The 25,073-nt window shown below is 42.7% G+C and overlaps 1 protein-coding gene across 2 annotated transcripts in view; it reads left to right on the top strand.

The window, feature by feature from the left end:
- The window catches only part of zgc:172282 (leucine-rich repeat and fibronectin type III domain-containing protein 1-like protein), a 184,814-nt gene that overhangs the window by 89,316 nt on the left and 70,425 nt on the right, over positions 1–25,073 (top strand). For both annotated transcript variants that reach the window (XM_034225587.1, XM_034225586.1), the window contains exon 2: positions 3,443–3,545. The gene's annotated coding sequence lies outside the window, so the exon portion shown is untranslated. The remainder of the gene's footprint in view (positions 1–3,442; positions 3,546–25,073) is intronic.

Genomic DNA, 25,073 nt, shown 5'->3' with positions numbered 1-25,073 from the left:
ATATGAAAAACATGTGTATCTTTATTCACCTAACCATAAAGGAGAACATGCAGTATTGTAGTTAACACTTTGCCATCTAAATAAAATACTGATAAGTCCAAGTTAGCATCTATTCACAACTCTGCAGCTCTACTTGGCAGCTGAAAAGTGAGCTTGGGTTTTAAACAAAATAATAAGAAAAGACACAATGGAAAACAACAAGTGTATCAAAGAGAGGATGCCAAGTTATAGTTGATATGAGAGGATAAGGAATGTAAGAAAATATGTTTATTACGGGGGAAAAAAGAGTAGTTTGCTGCATTCTTAAAAAAAATGTTTTTTAAAAAAAGCCAAAAGTTCAAACATTCTAGCAGGTGAGTTTGTGTTTAGGAAGCAGTAGGGTGTGTGCTTCACTCTGGCTGTTCTGCCAATAATAATTTAGACCTCTGACGCTGCTTTTTTCACATTAGTCTTTGTTTCTTCTTTTACTTTTATGTTCAAAGCTAAAGTATCAGCGAGATGTCACACACATGCACACACTCACACACCTTCTGCTTTGTACTTAAACAGACACATTCCCTTTGTCCCTCTTTTATTTGGTATTCATGCACATGCACATATATACGCACACACCGGGCTCACTGACAGGTCATTTCACCACAATCTTAAATAGCTGAGTGGAGAGAACAGATGCTAAATATAGAGGCAAACTGAGGAGAATACCAACGACTTTCAAGATCATACAATACAGACGAGCAGTGTGATGCTAGCGATAAGGCATTGTTTTAAAATGACAGGGCAAGACCTAAAGGTGGTTAATGAAAGGATTCAAATAAAACTAAGCAAAAGTGATTTTTGAGAAGTTGAATTTAAATGGAATTTTGCTTTAGCAAAGTCGACGAAAACTTTAAAAATGTAATACAGTCTTGTTTGTTTGTTTGTAGCCTTTATTTAACCAGGTGAAAATCCCATTGAGATCAACGAACTCTTTTTCAAGGGAGACCTTCATAATTCCGTTGTAATGCTGCATTCAGTATTGTTTTGTCATCGTTTACTTTTGTCTGGCTTGTTTAGGATTGTTTTTGCAAAATAGATATTGCATTTTCATAAAATATACAGTCTAAATTAACTGTATGGATTTCATACAGCATTCTGATATCCGGCTGATCTACAGTATGTGTGTTTATGTTGGACTTTGGGTAGTAAACAAAACACTGTGTGAACAATGTATTCATATTTTAAAAGGTAAGACATCTATTCACATTAAAACAAAATGAAAAAAGCACCTCAAATGAACACAGGTTTGGTTTAAGGAGGGAAGATGTGCTCCTGATCAAAAGAGAAAGGAGGAGAACAAATCAAATAATTGAACATGAGCATAATTTTGCAATTCACTGGGCACACAATGTTCCCACAGTTAATTAAGTTAAGGAGATTAATTAAGTAATTCCAGGTTAAAAATTCTGAATACAAGGTAACAAATTAGTATCATTACAAATTACTTTACCTCCCTCAAGACCTACACGGCTTAATAGATAACAATTGGCAATATAGTATTTTAAGATGGAGCCCTGGTGGTTTATAAAAGACACTCTTCTGAGGTTTGCTATCATAAAGTATCTCATTGAAGCTAGCAGCACCTGCCACAAAGGACTTAAACATGGCTGCAGCATCAGCATATCATACCACAGAGTATCCCCTTGTGGATAATTGTTTTGGAGGCAGAATAAAGTGTGGAGCTGAAGTGTGTGCGTGTGCGTGGGCGTGTGCGTGTGCGTGTGCGTGTGGTGTGTGTGTGTGTGTGTGTGTGTGTGTGCGTGTGCATGTGCGTGGTGCGTGTGTGTGTGTGTGTGTGTGTGTGTGTGTGTGTGTGTGTGTGTGTGTGTGTGTGTGTGAATTACAACAATTTTACCTGGCAACCTGAACAAGCATGTAACAAAGATTGTCCATACTGCTGCTCGGGCCACTGCTCCTGAGACATGTTGTAAGGATGATGTTAGTGAGAAAGAACATGTAATATCATCCTTACGATTGTCAAAGTTGAAAGGAGATGTGCTTTCTTATGGCAGCTACCATACTATTGTGTCACATTGCTGTTTCATGTCTTAGTGATGAAACGACTTTAGGGCTCTGATGGGAGTAATGGATTTCTAATAACCTGCAGCGGCGTGTTGTAGCTCAGCTGAAATACTGACTGCCAACGTGTCTGCAACCTGTTCGATGTGTGTGTGTGTGTGTGTGTGTGTGTGGTGTGTGGTGTGTGTGTGTGGTGTGTGTGTGGTGTGTGTGTGTGTGTGTGTGTGTCTGTGTGTATGTATGTACGTGTGTGTGTGTGTCTGTGTGTGTGTGTGTGTGTGTGTGTGTGTGTGTACGTGTGTGTGTGTGTGTGTGTGTACATATGTGTGTTGTGTGTGTGTGTGTGTGTGTGTGTGTGTGTGTGTGTGTGTGTGTGTGTGTGTGTGTCTGTGTGTATGTACGTACGTGTGTGTGTGTGTGTGTGTGTCTGTGTGTATGTACGTACGTGTGTGTGTGTGTGGTGTGTGTGTGTGTGTGTGTGTGTGTGTGTGTACGTGTGTGTGTGTGTGTGTGTACGTGTGTGTGTGTTTAGCCATGTACTGCCCTTTATTGAAACAAACTGTAAGTTTCAATTTGATAGTACTTTGATTCTTATTGGGATGACATAACTTTTGCATCAGTGCCCACATTCTTCAGTTCAGTCATTGAACATTGATATTGTGCTCTGACTTCTAGGTTTCCCGTTGTCATGATTCTAACTGGGGTCTTGACGTCTTATTTTAGACAGCTTGTAGTATAGATTTATTGCAATATAAATACAAATAGATATACCATCGAGTTGAGACATTGTGTGGCAGGGAATAGGGTTGAAAGCCAAGCAACCCCATCTTATAGGAGTTTGGACGATGAGCATCAAGCTGGGGTGTTCCGATATTTGTGCAGATAAGTGAGCCAAGCTACTTCTGTGTTTTGTATAAATGGAGGAAGAAGAAGTGTCAGCCTTAAACTTTGGTGGCAGGAAGGTTTGGACATTAGTTGGACAGCTTATTTTTACGTGTGAACAAATCGGCCCGAATGTCACATGGTTTATGACTTTAGTCCTTACTGAAATATTTGTATAACTATTGGATTGATTGCAAATATAGTGTACACACATTCACTTAGTAATCCCCTAGATTATTATCCAACATTATCATCAGGTTTAGAATGACAAGTGTTATCTTGCCAATATGCTTAACTAAGAAGGCAAACAAGGTCAACATTATATCTGCTAAATATTACCATATTAAGATTGTCATCATGAGTATTTTGGCAAGCTAATGTCAGCATTTAGCTCAAAGCACTGATCCTCTTAAGTCCCTCACAGAGCCGCAAGTGTGGCTTTTAGACTTTCCTATAAACAATCACGCACAAACCCATGTCTTGTTTTTCTGTGCTCTTTCCTCAGGTCTTTGGATCTATATCCCCGGGCCATCTTTTCAGTGCATCTACCAGTCACAACCATGTATCTTCATGTTGAGTCCTAATAAATCACAGCAGACCACATAGAGGTAAGCAAGGACTCACTAACCGTTTTTACTCTGCTTATTGCCCTGTATGCATTGTATGTTCCAATGGAGCGATGCAACATTAACTCTGTTCAGAATTGTGCTCTGAAACATTTATTGCCAATGTAAATTAATCAAATGTTAATGGTTCCCTTTGGGAAGTAAGATAAGTATAGGGTATGTCCTAATGTTGTGATGTATACAGTTAAAATACAGACATAATATACTTTCCGAACACTAACAAACTAGAAACATTAGTTTTGACGTGCCAGTTCCTGATTTACTTTTGGAATATAGTCATGTATGTGTTTTGTATTATGGTTGTTTTCCCCTTACATAGTGCCTCATGCCTAAGTACTTAGGCATGAGTTTGTTAAACATCCTTCATATGCATGTGTACAGTATGTGTGAAAGTAAATGGGTTTATAATGTATGCAGTTGCCTCCCCGATGTTAGTAATAAGCGGTTGAGTGTACTTATTCCCATGTGGATGTAAATCTCTCCATGTGTGTATGCTGTCTCGCTGTGGCGGTGTGTGTATGTCTGATAAGAGCAGTGCTGCGGTCCTCTGTGCTCTGCTTCTGTTAGAGACAAATTAGCAGGGCTGTGAAAGTACGGAGGCCAGACAGGTTTGCACCGAGGCAGCTCAGCAGAGCATAGATGGTGGAATTGATACAGGATATTTGGATGGATGTTAATCAAAGAGGGAGTAAAACCATATACATCCAGTACACTCAAAACCTTTATCGAAGCTGATATCATCAAAAATATTTATATAACTTACAGATCATCAATTGTCAAACCTCCCTGCTGTTGTCTCAAATACTATAACAAAGTATCTTAGTAGGACATTCACACTTGCCATAGAAGGGAGACCTCAGTGCTGGCTGAAGCAATATTAGACTAATCTTATTATTCAGCTTTAATATTGTTGCTAGATATATACATGTAGATGCAAAATAAAAACTTTGAAAATGTAATCTAGTCGTTCATCTATTAGATTACACATTTTGCTTTCTTACAAATATGTAGTGTAGCATAGGCTGTGATGTTTATAAACCTGCTGGGTTGTCACAGGAACAGATTGTAGACAGTAAGTAAGTAAGTAAAACTTTATTTATATAGCACCCTTCTCAACACGGATGTACAAAGTGCTTTACAGTACAGTACACAGGACACAATTCAAAGTACAACTATAACATGTAGAATAAAAAGGCATAAACAGCAGCAGGTAATACATAGGATAAAACATACGATAAAACACCAATAAAAAAGACAGCTACTAACTCACCTCCTCCGACGACCCAAAGGCCTGTCGGAAAAGGTGGGTCTTTAACTGCCCCTTAAAAATCTCTATTGAGGCAGAGGTTTTTATTATCTGGGGGAGTTTGTTCCAAAACCTTGGGGCCACCACCTCAAAGGCACGGTCCCCCTTAGTCTTTAGCCTGGTTCGGGGCACCATTAGGAGGCCTTGTTCAGAGGACCTCAGGGCCCGGTTTATGATGTGAGGGTGGATCAGGTCATTGATGTAGGCTGGGGCTTGGCCATGGACAGCTCTATAGGTGAAGACCAATACTTTGAATTGGGTTCTGAGATGGACAGGGAGCCAGTGCAGGGCAGAAAGAATCGGAGTGATGTGGCATGTTTTTTTGGTAGAGTAGTAGAGATTTTTCACCCCGTAGTTGGAACAGAGGTCACATACAACTAAATATTTCAGATACTGAAACCAACATGATCTATAAAGCCTGAAAGATAAACTGCAGATATGCACTGATTCTCTGTACATTGAAACATCAAGATATGAATTGATTGGATAGTATACATGTGTATAGTTACAAGAAGGCGTGTGGCACAGTGGATAGAGCGTTGGTGTTGGGATCAGGGGGTTCAAACCCCACTGCAATCAGCATGTCGTTGTGTCCCTGGGCAAGACACTTCACCCCAAATTGTTCCTGTGGGGATTGTCCACAGTATTGAGTATATAAGTTGCTTTGGATAAAAGCGTCTAACAAATAACATGTAATGTAATATAGTTGTCACTATACAACAAGAAAAAACATCGACCCCAGATGCTCATTTATCTCTTTAGTTTCTACTGGCTGGCTTTTCAGGTGAGCAGATGGTTACAACTTTATTTTATTGACCTTTCTTTGTTGAAAATCCCATACATTTGGGACTTCTGGCAGCCATTCAAAAAGCAGTCATAAAGACTAGTCAGACAATCAGTTAAAGCCATAACAGTTCTCCAAACATCTTTTGGCAGTGGAGGTGAGCAATTTCTCCCAACGGTATATTCTGTTATTGCTTTAAATCCCCCCCTTTTTTTAATAGTTGTATGCATTGCATGTGCAAACTTTGGGATCCTATCTAACTTCATCCTAGTTCAACAAAACACACATTGGCTGTACGTGGAGGATAAGGAGATTGTATTTATACTTATATAGTTAACAGAAAAGCATCAAACACAAAATCACTTCAAATCTTAAAGAACAAATATAAAAGCTTCTCTTAAGATCATCCTTTATCTGATATTTAACTTTAAAGTCAAACTTTATATTATTCTCAGTTTTACACAGTCAGCTAAATGTTGTTTTTGTAACATAAATAAGTGTTTTAGTCATTACGAGAGTCAGCATTTTCATTGTTTATAGACATTATGAGAATGAAGCTCTCTCATAATGTTCCTGTGTCTATAGAAACAGCTACTATGGCATATTGATCACGTTCAAATGCAACTGTACATTTTAGTTAAAGTTCAAGAAACATTTTAAAAACAATAAACAAGGACATAAATGCTTGTTTCAATCAGAGTAAATGTGGCCATGGGTAGTTTCACTGAGGTTGAACTGCATCTAAGTTGAAGACAAGTCAAAACAGGTTCTATGACTCACACACTCTCTCTACAGCTAACGTATCAGAGTATATTTACTGGCTTATACATCATTTTATACATAGAATATTTCAGAGGTTGCGGTACAATTTGCACCACCATTGTATGTTTTCCCCTCCTGCTTGCAGCCTTCCCTTCCTTTCTGGCTGTGTATTATTTTCTGCAAAAACCCAAGTATATGCCCTGAGCAGTTTATTAGAGTGAGCTAAACGGCAAAACATCCAAGATATTTTATATTTCAGTAGTTTCAACCTTGCAGAGAAATAAAAAATATATACTCATCCAGCTCTGATGCAACTTCAAATGGTTCGTTTTTGACATTCAAATAACTTTTTACATAGATTTTCAACAGACAATCGAGTCAAACAACAATCTTTTTATCTGCCTTATAATTTCAAAGATAACTCAACATTTCTCATTCGAACTATCTGGTATCTTTCACAATACAGCATATCTCTATTTCTTTATCCCCTTGTGAAATATTTTCATAGATTAGAATAAAGTAGGCAGCATGCCATCAAAGAAGTTTCCACTTATCTAAGATCAGTTATCTTGGAAATTGAAGGGGATTGATGTGGAGAATGGATATTTGAAGTCTACATCTCTAGAGTTAAGATGCATAAGTTCACAAGTATAGAAAGAACTGGAATAGGTCACACTGATTCCGTGTGTGTGTGTGTGTGTGTGTGTGTGTGTATGCGTATGTGGTTTTAATTGCTATCCTTATTATACTGTAAGTGCAGTGTATGTGTACAGTACTTCATGCATACATAGAATTCACATACATACATATGGGTTTATGCTCTTATCAGCAGTATTTCACCTTTATGTTTGTATTCACAGTTAAAAAAGCGCTCAAGCAATAAAATGTCAAGCATCTCTAATTTAAAGTTACAGGTTGATATCTTACTTGTGTGAAACACTGCTATCCACTATTCTGATTCATAGCCATTTATTTGGGATACTGCAGGTTGATCTTAAATTGTCAGGAAGATTCCGATTTCTAGCAACTAGGGCGCTGTTAGATGTCAACATAAATATTGATATACTTAGGTCTAGATATTTAATAATCTTGTACAATTGGAAGAGCTTAAAGTAAAGTAATGTTCAAGCCAAGAGATACACTTAAGAGTATGAGGCTCTTGACTAGTCTTAGGAGACAATGTATCAATAATTAGTGAACAAAGCATTGAGCATTTTTCGAGTTTTCTTCTTTTGTCAGCCTGGGCATGGTAATATGCCAAATGTGGTGCCATTTTCATTCACCAACATGTAATTTTGTTTGTGAAAACATGCCAGATTCAATTTAGTTTGGAGTATGCAGCTGGCCTTACAGAGCTGTCCAATTATGGAAATCGTACACCATCAATTGGTGACGTACAATTGACCAGACGCAGGTCTTATGTCATAAAACACTGCAACACTGATGAAGGCTATTGCCATATGTGTGCCTGACATGTTTAAGATGTACCAAATGTGTCAAAACATGCATGTTTTTCTTTTTTATCACAGTGGGCGAACTCAAAGAAAATATGTCAGTAAAAATGCATGCTGTCTCTTAGATACTCTATGATATGTAATATGTGTTCAAATTCAAACATCTCTGCTGTCCAGTCTTGTGGCCCAGCGATATGGAGTCTTTTAGCTCTGACACACTACACGCTGTAGGCATTATAAGATGATGCTGTTGCTCATTAATGATCAATAATTTGTTTCTATAGGAGAAACACATACATGTTTTAAAAAATATTTTTTGCCACAATTAGTCATGCAAATGTCAGAATAAGTCAAGATGTTTGACCATTACAATCACAGAAATACTTGAAATAACATGTTTAAACATATTTGATAACAGGGTTTCTCCTACCATAAATAACAACTTTGATTGTCAGTGAAACAACCATTTGTGCTGTTTTTTGACATTTCAAGGACATCACTTATCTCACCCTGATACTTATACAGCTCTCAATAGCCCTTAAGTATATTCAAGGACCTTGTTTATTTACTCTTCAAACCAAAAAGCACAGCAAACCATGTCATCTCTGAATCCATCCTCTCTCTGATGTCTTATCCTATTCCGGATGATTGAATGGAAATGATCTGTCGTCAAACTCACACAAATGTATTCACTAGATCAGTGATTCTCAAATGGGGGTACGCGGACCCCTAGGGGTACGTTGGGGTACTGCAGGGGGTACGTGAGATTTAAATTTTAAAAAAAAATAAGTTAATTAAAAAAATACCAAAAATAATCTTAGTACAATAAGTTAAATAGAAAACACAATTTTATATAAAATATTCCTAGAACCTCATATAAACATGTCAAATTGGTGTATTGTATTTTATAGTTTTGCATAATATATCATTTTGTTCATTGGTTTGTTAAACAGATATTACTTCAGTTGAAAAACTCCTTTGAAAAATCAGTTTACATTTTTTTTCTTTTTTCATGCATAAAATGAAAATATCCTTAGTTTGTTGTAAAGGAGTTAATAAATCACACACTGAGGGAACATCACTATACTGAAATTATTTGTATAGGCTTTTTCGATCAAACATTTTCGGGGTCGGTCAGGGGGTACTTGGCTGAGAAAATGTTTCAAAGGGGGTACATGACTGAAAAAGTTTGAGAAAGCACTGCACTAGATGGTCTGTGGGTGTCCATGCATGAAGGCATTTGCAACTGTGGGTATACATGTCTGTGCAATCTATATGTAAACAAATATAAAATGTGTTGTTATTATATTCAGAAAAAGATTGGCACTGTTTTGTATCAAATGATGTTAAGGAGTGCTGCTGTTCAGATCATCTAAAGAACACATGTGCAAATGGTCTTTCAAGCAACCCTGTTTGGGTTTTGTTTAAAGCCATCTCTGGCCTGTTTCACCAGGTTATGGTAATACATTTTGGTAGAAATAGAAGCTGTCAATCAAACCCTAATTAATAAGTCAAAGCTGTTAATAGTGCCCTGCTTGTATTCAACTCCCTTTACTTTGACAGTTCATTAAGCCCACTAAAAAGTGTGCGACAGCAATCCCACAGTAATCAGCCCCAAATCATTACTGTCCCTACCTTGGTTAGATAGTCATTATGCATAACATGCAGTCAATTTGCAGTCTAATAGTATGAATAATGACTACAACTTTTTTCCTTAGTGAGCTCTATGTGGCAACAAATAACCCACACACAGGTATATTTATATATACTATATATATATATATAGTCTAGTAAATAAGAATGCATTCATATCCTATGATTTCAACTGTTCTCTTGTAAGTACATTTGTCAATGACTTTATTGGGACCGTTTTTCCCCGAAGGCAGAGTGCATCAGCAGCTGGATACTCTTGATCTCAGCTGGTTAACAGGCCATTTCTTGAAGAATGGATATCATTACTGGAGGATTGATGAATATTTATTTTAATCTCGTGAGGGAAAGGAGAAGTCACTTTGGAGAAATGCCACTTCAGTGGACCTACAGAAAACACACTAAATGGGTAATTTCTGACACATTCCTTATTTGGATGTGTTAAAAACAAAAGAGAAAACTATAGGTTACTTGCGTAACCCCAGTTCTCAGAGTAACATGAAGTGAGATGTCTCACTATGGGATGCGCCTCATCGCGGAGCAAACAGAAGCATCAATCTAATTACGCCAATCCTGATTGGCTGGAGATCTTGACGTCAGCGTCAGGGAAATCACCCCCTATAAGTAGCTTGCGCCACAATGCATGCGCCATTCAAAATAAGCACCTCTTCTCGCTTCACCATAGCAAGGAGGGCCGTCTGGTGAGACATCTCACTTCATGTTACTCTGAGAACTGGGGTTACGCAAGAAACATATAGTTCTCATTCATAACACTCCATTCGATGTCTCACTATGGGAAATTGTAGCTCCCGTATTGCCAGACGAGCTTATCTCGAAAATCACCAAACCAACCAGAACTTAACAGGTAGAGCTCTGACTCAACCAGGTGCCCAGCACTGCTTGAGTCACACTGGGAGCAGAACGTCCAGCCTGTTAGGAGGCAGACAAAAGTGAGCGGCGAGGACCAGCTCGCCGCTGCACCAATGTCTTTGATGGGAGACATCCTGGACAGAGTCCAGAATGCAGCCAGACTCTGAGTCGAAAGAGCTCGCGGACCCGAGGTGCCTGCGAACTCTGACTCGTATGAGCCCCAAAGCAATTGCTTCCACAGACCAGTGGGAGAGCCTTTGCTTAGTAACAGGCTTGCCCTTATAAGGGTTAGCCCAGGACACAAGGGGTTGGTCATTATGACAAAGCACCCTTGATCTGTCCCTGTTCGTGCGTGAAGCACGGGCTGGACACGGCAAATCCGGCTGCTGTTCCCCGGAGGAATACAGTGGCGGGGAGGATGCCTTAATGTCAAATGTGGTACCGAACCGACCGCCTTAAGATAAAGGCAGGGTCAGGCTTCAACCACACTCTGTTTGCCCTGGGGCAAACTGAGTGCATGAAAAACTGTACAGATAGCGCATGAGTGCCACTGGCTCACTTGGCAGCTGCCAGGGTCAGCGTCATGTCACACTGTATTTAGATTTGTACCACTCACGGGCCAGGCCCATAGAGCCAAGCGCTCTGGGTGTGGGTGAAAGATCGCCCCCCCCCCGCTTGGGACAGTATGTCCCTGCGTAGTGGGAGCTGCCATGGCTGCCCGCACAGCAGCTGATATATCTCCGCTAGCCAGTACATAGCTGGCCAGTGCGGAGCTATCAGGATAAGTGTGTGGCGTTGCTCTCTCACTCTGGCCAGAGTTTGGGGGTATCAGAGCCAGGGGTGGGGAACGCGTACAGAAGGCCCGGGGGCCAATTGTGCGCGAGTGCATCCACGCCTAACGGTGCATTTAGATCGCGCATCGAAAAGAACAGCTGACACTGAGCGTTGTCCTTCGATGCGAACAGATCCACCGCGGCTCTGCCGTAACGCACCCACAGCTGGCTCACAATCCTTGGATGTAGAGTCCAGTCCTGCATAAAGTGGTATACCTCTGGACAGTAGATCTGCCCCGAGGTTCCTCACTCCCGGTACGTGCGTCGCTCTCAGAGAGAGGAGACGCCTACCGCTCCATAGGATAAGTTTGCGCGCCAGTGTGTGTAACTGGAGAGAACGCAAACCCCCTTGGCGGTTAATATACGATATTGTGGTCGTATTGTCTGTCCTCACGAGGACGTGATGTCCCCTGAGGAAAGGCAGAAAGCGTTTAGGGTGAGAAACACCGCTAAAGCTCCAGGTAATTATGTGCGCCCGCTGGAGGTCTCTGCTCCAGAGACCCCTCACCGGGCGACCTTCATAAATACCTCCCCAACCTGTCAGACATGCGTCCGTGGTGACCACTTTCCGTGAAAGGACAGCACCCATAGGCACACCTCGTACTAGAAAAGTCGGGTGCAGCCAGTGGCGCAGTGCCATTACGCATTTCACAGTAACCATCACTCTCCGCGCGCCATGGCGCGCAGGGTTTAGTTTTAGGGCGGCCACCCAGCGTTGAAAACTCCCTCATGTGGTAAGCGTCCCAGTCGTACGACCAGGATGGCTGACGCCATGAGCCCCAGCAATCGCAGGCATGATCTGAAGAGAACATGTTTGCGCAGCTGGAAAAGAGCGAGACAAGCTCTGAAAGCTTTCACTCTATCCGCTGACAAGCGAGCTGAAAAGGGCACCGAGTTCAGGTGTAAACCCAGGAAGAGTATAGTCTGCGCGGGGCACAACATGCTCTTCTCTGTGTTTATTATGAAACCCAGGTTGAGCAGGTGCTTTACGAGGACATTTGTCTGCGTAACAGCCTCCCTGCTCCGACTGGCGAGAAGCAGCCAGTCGTCCAGGTAGGTCGCCAGGCGAATACCCCTGTTGTCTTAACGGGGCTATCGCGGCTTCCGTACACCGTACAAACACCCTTGGACTGAGAGACAGACCGAAGGGAGTACTCTGTATCATAACAGATCCCCTGAAATGCGAATCTCAGATATTTCCTGTGTGGGTAATATACTGGGATGTGAAATACGCATCTTTCAGGTCGACTGATGTGAACCAGTCGTCTTGTCGCACGAGCTGCAGCAGAGATGTGTGAGTGAGCATTCTGAACTTATATCTTCTTAGATATTTGTTCAGAGCCCTCAAATCAAGTATTGGCCGAATTCCGTTCCCTCCCTCCCGTTTGGGAACGAGGAAGTACTTGGAATAGAAGCCGCCCTGACTCTGCTCGGCGGGGTACAATAGATATAGCCCTCTTTTCTAGGAGAGAGAGAATCTCTTTCTCCAGATATGGGCCTGACTCTCCTCGGGCCTGCGAATGCAGAATGCCCGAGAAGCGAGGGGGGGTGACAGCGAAATGGGAGTCTGTAGCCCCGTGTTACTGTCTTGAAAACCCAAGCAGATGATGTGAGCATCTTCCACTGCATGCTCCTTAGAGCCAGTGGAGATGTCACATCTCTTCCCCTCTGAGTCCTCTATTTGTTGTGTTATGGGGCCCTCTAGTGTCTGAACGCAGTGGTGCCCCCTTTCGACAATCCCCACCGACACTGCGCATGCGCATGACGGTGGTGCCTTCAAACCCCAGCCGGCACTGCGCATGCCGCGTGGCGGTGTTGCTTTTAAAACCCCAGCCGGCACTGCGCATGCGCGTGACGGTGGTGCCTTCACAGACCCGCCTGTAATCCGCCTTTGGAGAGATGCCGAAGCTGCTCTCAGAAGGGGAACAGTTGGCGGGCTGTTTATTGGTTTTCATTGTTTTTCTTATCATTTTTTTTAGCTGCGCCCTCGGCCTTGAAGCCTGGATGCGTCAGCGGGCAAATGTTTAATGACAGAGGAACAAACAGATTTGTGACATGTGTTTTGCGGACTTGAGGATGGTGTTGAGGCATCTCTCGAGGCGGCGGGAACACATTTAGAGCTGGGGAACCGTGGACTTCCAGTTCTGTCACGGAGGGGAGAAGGAGGGGCCTGTCACGCCGCTCGCTTCTTCTTCCTCGCCTGCTGGCCGAAATTCTGGGTTGGCTGCGCCTGAGCTGCAGCCGGAACCGGAGATTTTCTGGGCCAGCTCGCCCTCGTCTCCAGCCTGGGCTGGGGACTTCGGGGCGGGCTGCGACCTCTGCGTTTTCGGTGTTTTAAACCGAGCAGGGTTCAAGGCAGCTTGGGCGAAGGACTGCTGCTGCGAAGGACTGCTGCTGCGAAGGCAGCGGCTGGACCCTTCGAGGGAGGCAGAGGTGGAGTGCCTCGTCCTCCCTCTTTTTCGACTCACACCTCCTTTGCATGGAAGCAAGAGCGGAGCCGAAAATTCCCTCGGGAACGATGGGCATATCCAGCACATCCTCCTTTTCCCGGTCTGGGAGGTTGGTGAGGTTGAGCCATCTCGCTCTTTCCTGCACCACCATGATCCCCATTGCCTTACCCGTGGCCTGGACGGCGCAGCGTTGGACACGGAGACAGATGTCTGTGACCGCCGCCATCTCGTCCAGAGTGGCTGCACCCGGGTTACCCGACAGGTCCTCGCAGAGCTCCGCTTGGTAAGCGGTTAGCAGCGAGGCCACATTCAGGGCCCTGGCGGACAACGCTGCGGCTTTGTAGGACCGTTCAGTCATTGTCGACTGAAATCGGTCCGACTTTGCCGGCAGCGTGGGGTTCCTGCTTGGTGACGGGCCCATCCTCGGTAGGAGGTGGGCTGCTACCAGCGGTTCCATGGGCGGTATGCGGAGCAGGCCGAGCTTCTCCATTCCGTCACAGTCTAGGGAGGAGGCACCCTGGATTGGGACCATGTTGCTGAAGGGCCGGTCTCTCCACGAGACCGACACCTCATCCAACATCTCCGGGAAGACCGGAAGGAGTTGTCTCTTTGTCCGCGCTGCTTGGGGAAAATGTTTCCCTTCGTAGCGGGACCTGGAGGTCTCCTTGGCCATTTCAGGCCACGGGATGTCGAGTCTGGCCGCAGCGCGTTTGCACACGGCCTGCAGGTCCATACTCAGACAGGGCGAAGCTGGTATGCTACCGTCTGGGAGAGCAGCCCTCGCTCCAGGCTTTGCAGCCTGAGCCGATGACATGAAGATGTCCTCTTCATGTTCATCCGACTCGGACAGGAGGAACACCGAGGCGTCCTCTTCGTCCTCGTTGTAATTCAGCTCGAGGACATCCTCCGCGGGTGAGACCATGGTGAGGTCTAACTGGGAGCCCCAGCTCGGTAAAGCATGGGGTCCCGTTCCCGCGTGTCTTGCCGCCACCGGGTCCCGGCCTGCCAGGGCGCGGGAATCTGGTTCTGCGGCCATCGCAGATACTGAGTCCCAGACCGACATGGAGAGGGGTTCATTCTCTGTGGCAGATGCCCCCGCGTCTTGACTGCCGGCCGGCAGGTCAGAGGACATGGGGGGTTCCTGCTCCGACAGGCTAGCTTGGTGTGCTAGCCGTCGGCGGAGGCTCTTTACGGTGAAGCGGACACAATGTCCGCACGAGCCGGGGTTATCGATAGCGCCTCGGGCGTGTTCCAGCCCGAGGCAGGACGAGCAGACCTGGTGTGTGTCTGTGCCCGAGATCTTCAACCCGCAGCCGCAGAGTCGAGCCACCGAGTCCCTGACTCCTCTGGTGTGAGGGAGAGGGGCGTCCATCTTGTTCGCCTCGTGGCGTGGAGAGGACCCGCTCTCAACAGGTAGGTTGGGAGAAAAAAGAGGTTACCCACCCTGTCCTTAATCCGGAGAAAAGGACGGTGTGGGTCTTTTATTCCCAGAGAATACTGACTGGTGTGGCAGTATGCTCCTTTTAATCCTTTCCTCCTCCGTGGGGAAGAGAAAAGAAAATACTTCCTCGCTACCGTGGTGTCGGTAGTGAGGGAGCAAGTTAACGCTACTTTGAAAAAGTCAGACCTAGCTTACTTTCCGGGGAAAGAGAGCGGCGAGGTCGATTTCAACAATAACTAGCGTTAGTAATTACCGTCTTCCTGCGAAGCAGAAGGAGTAGCCGGCAAGCGCCCGTCGACCGAAATGGATATTTGGGTTCAGTCTGTGGACCGTGAAGCTTGTCCGGCTACCATAGAGATGTGCTCTGAAGCGAGAAGAGGTGTTTGAATGGCGCATGCGTTGTGGCGCAAGCTACTTATAGGGGGTGATTTCCCTGACGCTGACGTCAAGATCTCCAGCCAATCAGGATTGGTGTAATGAGATTGATGCTTCTGTTTGCTCCGCGATGAGGCGCATCCCATAGTGAGACATCGAACGGAGTGTTATGAATGAGAACTACTCCTACAGTATGCAGATAAACATTAACTGAAATGCCACACTTAAATGAAGGGAAGTAAATAAGTGAGTCATTATCTTAATGAGGCTGTAAAAACTGTAGTAAAGGGGGATTTTGTTGGCAGTCAAATAGGCTGATCAGTGGAGGTAAACCATCGACCATCAGTCCACCAAAGAGAAGTTCCTGCACACTGGTATTAAATGTTGGGGATTGACCTTTACAGCCACATATTGATCACCTTGGTCCTGACAGTTAGAGCTCCAGGACAGAGAATAATGGACAAAACAATGTCTGGAATAGGCTCAATAAGGATGTATTCATACTTATGAACGTGAAATGAGAAAACGGGAGTTAAAGGGGTTGGACCCACATACATGGAGTCGATATCAAATTAGCATGCCATTTGATTACAATTCAAACTTTACACTCAAATACCAGGTTCGGATTTGATGTTGTACACAATATAATCGTAACCGTACGTAAAGGAAAGAAAACTTGTCTGAGTCTGTTCTTTTTCCCACCATGCTGTGTGTTTATTTTGCTGCTTCACGGCAGAGCCTATAACACAACCCTCTCTGTCCAGATGTACGCCAGTCTACCCCACTGAGCCGTGACCTTCACCCCCACTCATTGGCATCTCAAAGCATGTCTTGTGCCTCTCATCATCTCATATGTGTGATTATACAACATGCCAGATCATATCAATGCAAAGGTAAATAACGTAATAGATTGCCCACAGAGAGACCCTAGATAAATAGGGAATTTTAACATTCTATTGAAGCTGAGGACCATGGCAGCCATGTCATTTCCTAAGCTGCCCTGAAAGCCATAATATTAATATTTATTCATAGCAATAAAGCCATATTACCATATGAAGGCCATAGGATAATATTATTATCAACCAGCTCACTGTGTGTGCCTCTCCAGTGGCAGGGATCATTTTGAAGCACAGCCCAAAGCACAAGTGCATATGTGCGTATGTGCGTGCGTGTGTGTGTGCGAGATCAGTTCCCTGAAGCGACAGCTGCACGCCGAGTTCCTGAATGGAGAAAGCTTCTCTGTGATGACTACCAAGTGGCACACACGTCTCTCCAACCTCTTTTCTCCTCTAATTTCTCTTACTTTGTACTTTCCCTTATCTTTTCCTGTATTTCTCTCTTGTGATTTGCTTCTTATTTCCCTATGTTCCTGTTGGCCTATACTATTCTACCCTCTCTCTTCTCCCCCCTCTCAGTTCTACATCTCCCATCCCCTTTTATTTTTTCTATAATATTATTACTCCCCAATCACCATAATCACCGAATCAGAACTGCTTGCTTCTGCTCTCTGCAAAATGAGACGCATCTGTCACATCTACAACCTCTATTAAACATTGAATAAGAGCAGAATAAAGAGGGGAAGGATGGAAGAAAGAATGAGTCAATGAAGGGAAAGGGAAAATAAAGAACAATGATAAATTGTTGGAAGAATAAAAGGGGATTAAAAAAAACACCATAATGGAGGGCAACGAGAGTAAGGATGTGTGGAAACCTGGTGAAAAGCAAGGGGTATATATTTAGCAGTGTTTCAGATTATGAGTCGTTTGATGTCAGAGCTCAATTAGCTACAGTAGGGAGTATTTTGAGAACTCTTGCTGTACAGACACAATGTGTATGTGTGGCAGTGTACATGCATGTATTTGTGTGTGAGTGCAACAAAGATGGAGGGATGCTGGAGAGAAAACCATGGCCGTTTCTCAATCTTGAGGATGCTGGCTTGGTAGTCGCGTACTTCCAAGTCACTTCCTTCAGAAACGAAGCAAGTATGCTTCCAAGCCACGGCTTCGGAAAATGAAGAAGAATGGAGCGGCTAACAAGTGTGCCACTCTCTCTAACGGTTTCAACATAAACTGTACCGAAAATAAATACCTCACGATGTCTATCTAATTATGAACTTGCTTTACTTTCACTGAACACATTTTTGGTGATAACAAATGTAACAAAGTAACACATTTACCAACACATGTTCTACGCCACAATACTTACATTTCAATGTGTGCTGCGTTGGTTCAGCCATTCTCCGCAAGGGTTTTTGAAATTGGTCCGTGCGCAAAGCATTGTGGGGATTTTAAGGACGCAAAGTCTACCCATGTGCAGCCTCAAAAATGTCCCCCAAACCAAGGACGCGGCCTCGGTGGAATTCCAAGTATGCTGGAGATTGGATTAGTACTTCGGCGGCACTCGATGACGTAGCATCCTTGAAATATTGGCTTGGAAGCCAGTATCCTCGAGATTGAGAAACGGCCCATGTATTGCTTCATGGTCCCTTGTTTGTGAGCCCGAAGGCCACATGTAAATAAAGGTGAAAACACCCCATCAGACCACAGGGTTGTGGTTATCCAATTTTCCTGCCTTTATTATTATCTATATGTTAACGTTAGCTCTTTAAAGTTTTTCATTTTTCAAGGTTGACTTTGGCTGTGCTTGTTCCAGCACATCAAACAGCTGATGATCTTCTAGGTCTTCATATTCCCTTGACTGCCCTGGTTGCTCTTCCATTGCTTGTTGATACTTTTGCTGATTTTGTCACTAGGTTGCAGTTTTTCTATGTCATGATTACCTCTTTGATAGATGTCCACTCCTGACACTAAAATCAGTGGGATAGGAGTAGAAAAGATTGAAAAGTAAAGTAGTACACAGAGAGTGATGGGACAGAAGATTTTCAAATAAGGTTTCACATTTTCAACTTGAGCATAAATGCTAGCTATTTTAGAAACAAGCAGAAATATATATAAATAAAAACATGTATGCAGACTAAGATGGAAAACAATACAACTGGTAAAACAATTGAAGGTGTTGGTCCCTGCTTCTGCTTCTTCTACTGCAAAACAAGAAGTCATGCCTTGCATATTCTCACGATAAGTGAAAACCAAAAAAGTGGAAGATGTCGCAGATTTACATTACAGCATCCCCAGTTTGAGACTACCACAAGTCTCTACAATGATCAGAACCATTGACTTGGAAACATTAACTGATGCACATTTTAACAAATTCTCAATAACTATAATGGTTACCTTTACATTAATAAATATCCACAGACAGAACATAGTTATAAAAATCTATTGATATACAAATTAAAGGCTAAAATACTTCACTCAAACCATTTGGCAGTTAAAAACAAGACTGGTTGGAACTAGGCAGCGACAGGGAGAGCTTTATGTTACACAGGTATACAAATAGAATTATTGATGTTTGGAGCTGAAAATCGTATCATACAGCTCTGCTGAGAGTGAGATGGAAGCTGTTAGTTCTGCAGGAGGGTCAGAAGACGGGTAACGTAAAGTTACTGCATCCGTCTATCCGTGCAGAAAAACAAGGATCTTGAACCAGAGCGGCCCCAATTAGACATGGGGATGATGAAGAAGATGAACAGTTTGTTATATAGCATGGCTGAAAGAGGAACTGATAGATGTATGTATTACATTTCATGTTGAACTAGAAGAGGACAAGGAGACAAAATCGATGATCGGTATCATGGAGACGAGAGAGCAGCAGTGTGTGTGTGTGTGTCTGCCTGGTTAGCATGACAGTATAACAGAGGCTGGAGTAAATTTTACGCTGACATGCAGCGCGACAAGCATTGATGCACTTCGCTAGCAGCAGCAATCACCTCATTATCTACTGTACTGACAGGGAGAGGGCTTAGCGTTCAAAATAAGATACATTTTGGGACAGATAATCTGAACAAAAACAGAAAAAATGGATGACAATAACACAAAAGGAGAGTGAGATTAATATAGACTGAAAGAAACATAGTTGGAGACAGAATCTTAAACAGAAAGAAGAGAAGTAAATAGATATAGGAGAGGAGACTGAATGAGTCATGTAACAAAAGATCCATTAGCAAATGTCTGTTTCTCTCCCTGCTTAGATCTGTGAAATATAGTGTGTGTGTGTGTGCGTGTGTGTGTGTGTGTGTGTGTGTGTGTGTGTGTGTGTGTGTGTGTGTGTGTGTGTGGTGTGTGTGTGTGTGTGTGTGTGTGTGTGTGTGGTGTGTGTGGTGTGTGTGTGTGTGTGTGTGTGTGTGTGTGTGTGTGGTGTGTGTGTGTGTGTGTGTGTGTGTGTGTGGTGTGTGTGTGTGTGTGTGTGTGTGTGTGTGTGTGTGTGTGTGTGTGTGTGTGTGTGTGTGTGTGTGTGTGTGTGTGTGTGTGTGTGTGTGGGTGGGTGGGTGGCTGAGATCCCAGTGGTGTATCAGTTCCAAATTGGGGTTGAGGGTTTGTCTGGGCAACTGTGTGCATCAGCATCTGTGCCCATCTCTTGAAAAAAATGAGTTGATCTATGCTGTTTACTTTTATCGCTTTCCAAAATCCTTGTTTCTGGCTGACAGTGTGACACACTGGAGCATGTCTTCCCTCAAATTTGAATTGAAAACACAGAGGGTTGTGTGTGGCTGTGAAATTATCAACTTTTTTTTAATCCATTTTTTTTAGCCTAGTTTCTGTTATGTGGGAAATACAAGTCTTGGGTGGCTCCTTTTTTCTCTGTTCTCCTCAAGGCTCATAGTTGGCTTGTTTCTTGCATGTGTACCATGGGACCAGATGTGTTTAACTGCAGAGGATTTCTCTACTTGGGCTACTTGGGAAAAATTAAACTACTTGCATTCATTCATGCTGTCTCTACAACTGAGTAAAGCAGAAGGTACCGTCTAACGGGTTACATGTCACATCCAATTAAAATGAAGCAAAATAAGTGTTATGGTGACTATAGTCATTGTGTTATACTGTATGTTAAACTCTCCTTACCACAGCAGCACTGTGACAGAACTGTATGTAACCCATGCTGAAAACACATTTGCAGTTGTATGTTGAATAATGTATACTGACATATTCACTCCTACCTCATTTGTGTCCTACATGGGGAAATGTCAACTCACAGCAGATGTATACATCGTCAAAAGCTGTGTTTGAGTCTGGAGTCTGAAGGCAAAGAAAATGTCTTAAAAATAAAACTGTTAATATAAGAGAGGCGTGATTACTTTCCTTTCCTCAATTTAAAATGAAAACCTTAGCATACTGTACAGTCTTTGAATTTGAATTACTTTGTTTAACATACATTTCATTGTTCTAAAATAAGTCAACTAAAGCAACCACGGTCAATTCCAGTTTCAAATCGTTAAATAAGGAATCATACAATAAAATAAAATTGGAATAAAGTGAGTAAAGATGTGGCTGAGGCAGCTGCTGCCCTGGTACAAAGTGGATCTATCATTTACTTGTCCCATTGATTTCATAAGATGAAAACCACACTTCATAGGCTTTAAAAATAGTGATCCCTGCAGAGAGAGTCTGTGCTCTCTTGTACTGCCCACTGGAAGGTCAGGGTCAGCTACAGAACAGCACCACTGGAGCCAAGAGGGATTTGGTTTCTTGTTTGAGGACACTTTGGCTGGGAGGGATCCCTGCTGGCCGAAGGTTTTTTTTTTTTACCCCTCTCCTCCAGCGGAAGACTAGTCTAAGTGTGTTGTGTCTGAACCTTGAACAGGTAGTCTATCGGTTAGATCTAAAGAGACTTATCAAAGATTTATGGTGAGTTTCTACAGATACACAGATACATTATTTTGACCTGCCTCAATGTCTAGACGTTAACATGAAAGAAACACAAGGGAAAAAAACAACCCAAAACAAGGTAAACAGGAGTGTCCTCATTTCATTGGTGAAACATATCTGAATAAGTTGTGGTAGTTACAATGAGGCCTGGCTACTACGTTTCAGTCAATCTGATTCACTGCAAATGGTTTTGCTATGGTCTAGAGTTGGTTGAACTTCGCCTCCCACACTTTACTTTAATCACATTAATGTTTTAATGAACTGCCTGCTAGTTAATTCCCACGTTAGGTTTTGTAATGAAAGATAATGAGAAAAAGCTTTTACCCATGTGGCGAGGGACTATAGAGAGAGCTCTTTGGGGGTTTGGGTTTCCCCCTACATTTTGATTTAAGTTCAAATTAAACAAATGCCTACAATTATTTAATTAATATAGTTATTTTTAATGGACCCATAACAGTTCTCCCTCTTTGCACTTGTAAAAGCAACACAGTATGTTTGTTTTATGATAATGAGGACACTTTGCTGCAATGTGGCTTAAACAAAAATATATAGTGTACAACTACACCCTGTATGCAACACAAACACAATCTCTATCTCTCTATGAATCTCTCTCTCTCTCCCATATTCACCCACACTCCAGATTCATTACTTGTGAGCTCTCCAGACCAATCTTGTATTTTCTCACAGCCCCCATACAGACACTCACTACACCCCCCACAACCACAACACACACACACACACACACACACACACACACACACACACACACACACACACACACACACACACACACACACACACACACACATACTGTACACACACTTCCCACCTCCTCACTGTTACCATCCATGTGTCATTGGCTGTTGCTAAGTTACAGGCCCCCACCAAGTTTTTTTCTGTGGCCAATAAAAGCTTTGCCTTCACCACTGGTTTTGACGAATACCCCATTCTGTAGGAGCACTTTGTTTTTGCTTTATCTCTTTTCATTGCCGTGCCTTGCCATGGTCACAGTATCCATTCACTTGCCTTTTCATGCTTTGATTTAAATTTGCTCGCAATCTCACTTTTTCTTACCTTTTTCTTTCCCTCCCATACATTCGAGGACCAGAACATAATGAAGTATAATTATTCAGGAAGTTGGAGACACAGGGCGTAGATCAGGTGTAGTTTTGCTTCAATAGCAGTGGACATATTGTTAATGGTAGAACGGAAACTGCACATATTTGTTTCATCATTAATCACAGCTGCATTTCACAGAGATTAAGCTGCAGCAGAGATTTGTTCGCTTATGGGAACATGCATGTACTGTATGTTGTCTGATTTAAGTGAACCTTGAGAGTGGGAGTGTGTGAGTGTGCATGTGCATGTGTGTGGGTAGCAGATGGATGATGCTGCTTTTGTGGTCGTTAATAACTCAGTGTTCTCGCTACGGTATACTTTGGAAAAAAAAGGATGGAGCACATGTGCGCGCACACAACAGACAACATAACAGTATTGTACATGTTAATGCTTCTGGTCACAGATGAAATGATGTAGGAAACATATATAAATATGTTTTAGGGTATGTGCGTAGACATGGTTGCATAAGTAAGAAGCACATGTGATAAGTAAGCACATGAACAAGCTCATGCACAGATACAGTAAATTATACAAAACACACTGTGCAGTGGTTCTGCAAGGAAACTGACAAAGTGATCCATCTCCATTGTACAGGCTGGACACACACACACACACACACACACACACTCACACACACACACACACACACACACACACACACACACACACACACACAGGGCCGCCCCTCCCTACAGGCCAATCACGCAGGCTGCATGGGGCCCCGCCTTGCGCAGGGGGCCCCGCCCAGAGGGCCTCAGCTGCTGTGCGCAGTTCTCCGCACACACCCCGCAAGAGTGAGAGTGAGAGGTGACAAGGGGAGCACGTCTGTAACCCGACACCGTTGCAATGAATCGACATCTGACCAATCACGGCTTTGATACCGCCACTAGTGCAGGTGAAGAGATGTCGGTGAAAAGACAGTTTCAGTCCGGAGCAAGCAAGAGGGGAAAAAAACAAAACATGAAGAAACTAGAGCATCCCTCGAAGGTGGGTTATTGTATGAGTCAGATGTACAACTTGCGAATGTTGTATTCAAATTGCCAATTGCCATATTAAAACATCAGCTGTAATTCACGACATGAAGAAGGCAGTCTCTGCAGAGCATACAGGCTGATGGAGATGCATGTTATTTCCAGCATTCTTTATTTAACATTCATTCAAGTATGTTATGCCTTTTATCTGCTAATGTACAGGAGGAAGAGAGATACACTGTCTGTCTAGTTGGCTTACATAACAGTTCAAGTTTACAGCCTAAAAAACATGGAGCATTTTTCCCCCTTTTATTCATTTTTATGTCAATTTGCACATTTCATGGTGACGCTCAGCCTCTCCCCTTAACTCCTAACAGTCATCGTCATGTCAACCACAACACAGAGAAATACTGATATAAATGTGTGTGTAGTTGTTGATACATTGCTGACAGAGGGAACTATATTTGAATACAGATTTAAGAAATATCAGTTTTTGAGCATGTCATAAGCATGTTTTGTCTTGACTACATTACAACTATATTACAATACAATAATATAGTATTTATATTATTGAATTGATTATGATTATTATTAGTAGCAGAAGTAGTTTATTTGCATTAATTATATTGTAATCTTTTTGAGGCTAGTATGCTGCAGGAAATGCAGACATACCTGTAAACGCATACTGAACGACATACATGCACATTTACCATTTACCTCACTGTATAAAAAAGTAACCGTTGATAATAATAATAAACAGGAATTATATTTGCAAATTAGCCTACTTTGTTTTCAAAAACATTTTTTTTTACTCCTGTCGGTGGGGGGGGGGCCTCATCTCACAATGTCGCTTGGGGCCCCAAGTTGGCCAGGGGCGGCCCTGCACACACACACATACACGCAGACACATATGAGTTGCTGGTTCTGTTCTGAGTTCAAAGATCCCATCAGTGGGTTATTTCCAATTTGAATTTAATGAATGATAGTAGACATAAGCAGGCTGATGGTGATATAGCAGGTAATATACGCATACTATATCATAAAGGTACCGTAATGCATCACCTACTACTTCTATTTGTATGGATCATACATATGAATTATTATGACATCAATGGATATTTTAAAAGCAAATCTTGTTGTTGATTGCTGGTTTTAAAAGTGTTTGCATCCCTGAAGTATTAGGATTTTGTTTGCATGGAAACCCCCTGGGTAGTCTAAAGATCACACTTCAGCAAAAGTAATTATCACTCACGATTTGATCTGCTTTCATATGCAAATACTTGTCTCTGACAGATGCAAACCAACTTTGAGTTTCCAAATGTCTCTTGTAAAAGGTTTCCAAGGCATTATTCTCGATTTATACATGGTTTGTTGGCTAAACAATCATCCTAAATCATATCCTAAAATTAGAATATTACAGAAAACAGGTTGAGTGGTTTTCTGTGTTGTTTATGCATACAGTATGTTGTTTTAATGCAATTTTAAATGTATTGTAGTGGGAGTAAGCCCTGACTTTGAGATCAAAGTTGCCAGTGGAAATAGAAATTATCACCTGAGGCCGTTGCAATAAAATCTCTCTCTCACTTGTTTTTGTTTATTCAATTAAGGAATATAATGAGAAGGAATTGGCCTGCTCAGAGATTACAATCATGCCTCACCTTGTAAAGTGAGAGATAGTGAAACTCCAGGGGCAGCATCTGAACTAGTTTCTGGAACTTCAGATATCATTT

The sequence above is a fragment of the Gymnodraco acuticeps genome, unplaced genomic scaffold (genome assembly GCF_902827175.1).
Source record: "Gymnodraco acuticeps unplaced genomic scaffold, fGymAcu1.1, whole genome shotgun sequence".
Taxonomy (NCBI): Eukaryota; Metazoa; Chordata; class Actinopteri; order Perciformes; family Bathydraconidae; genus Gymnodraco; species Gymnodraco acuticeps.
This window is presented reverse-complemented; position numbering and strand designations above follow the sequence as displayed.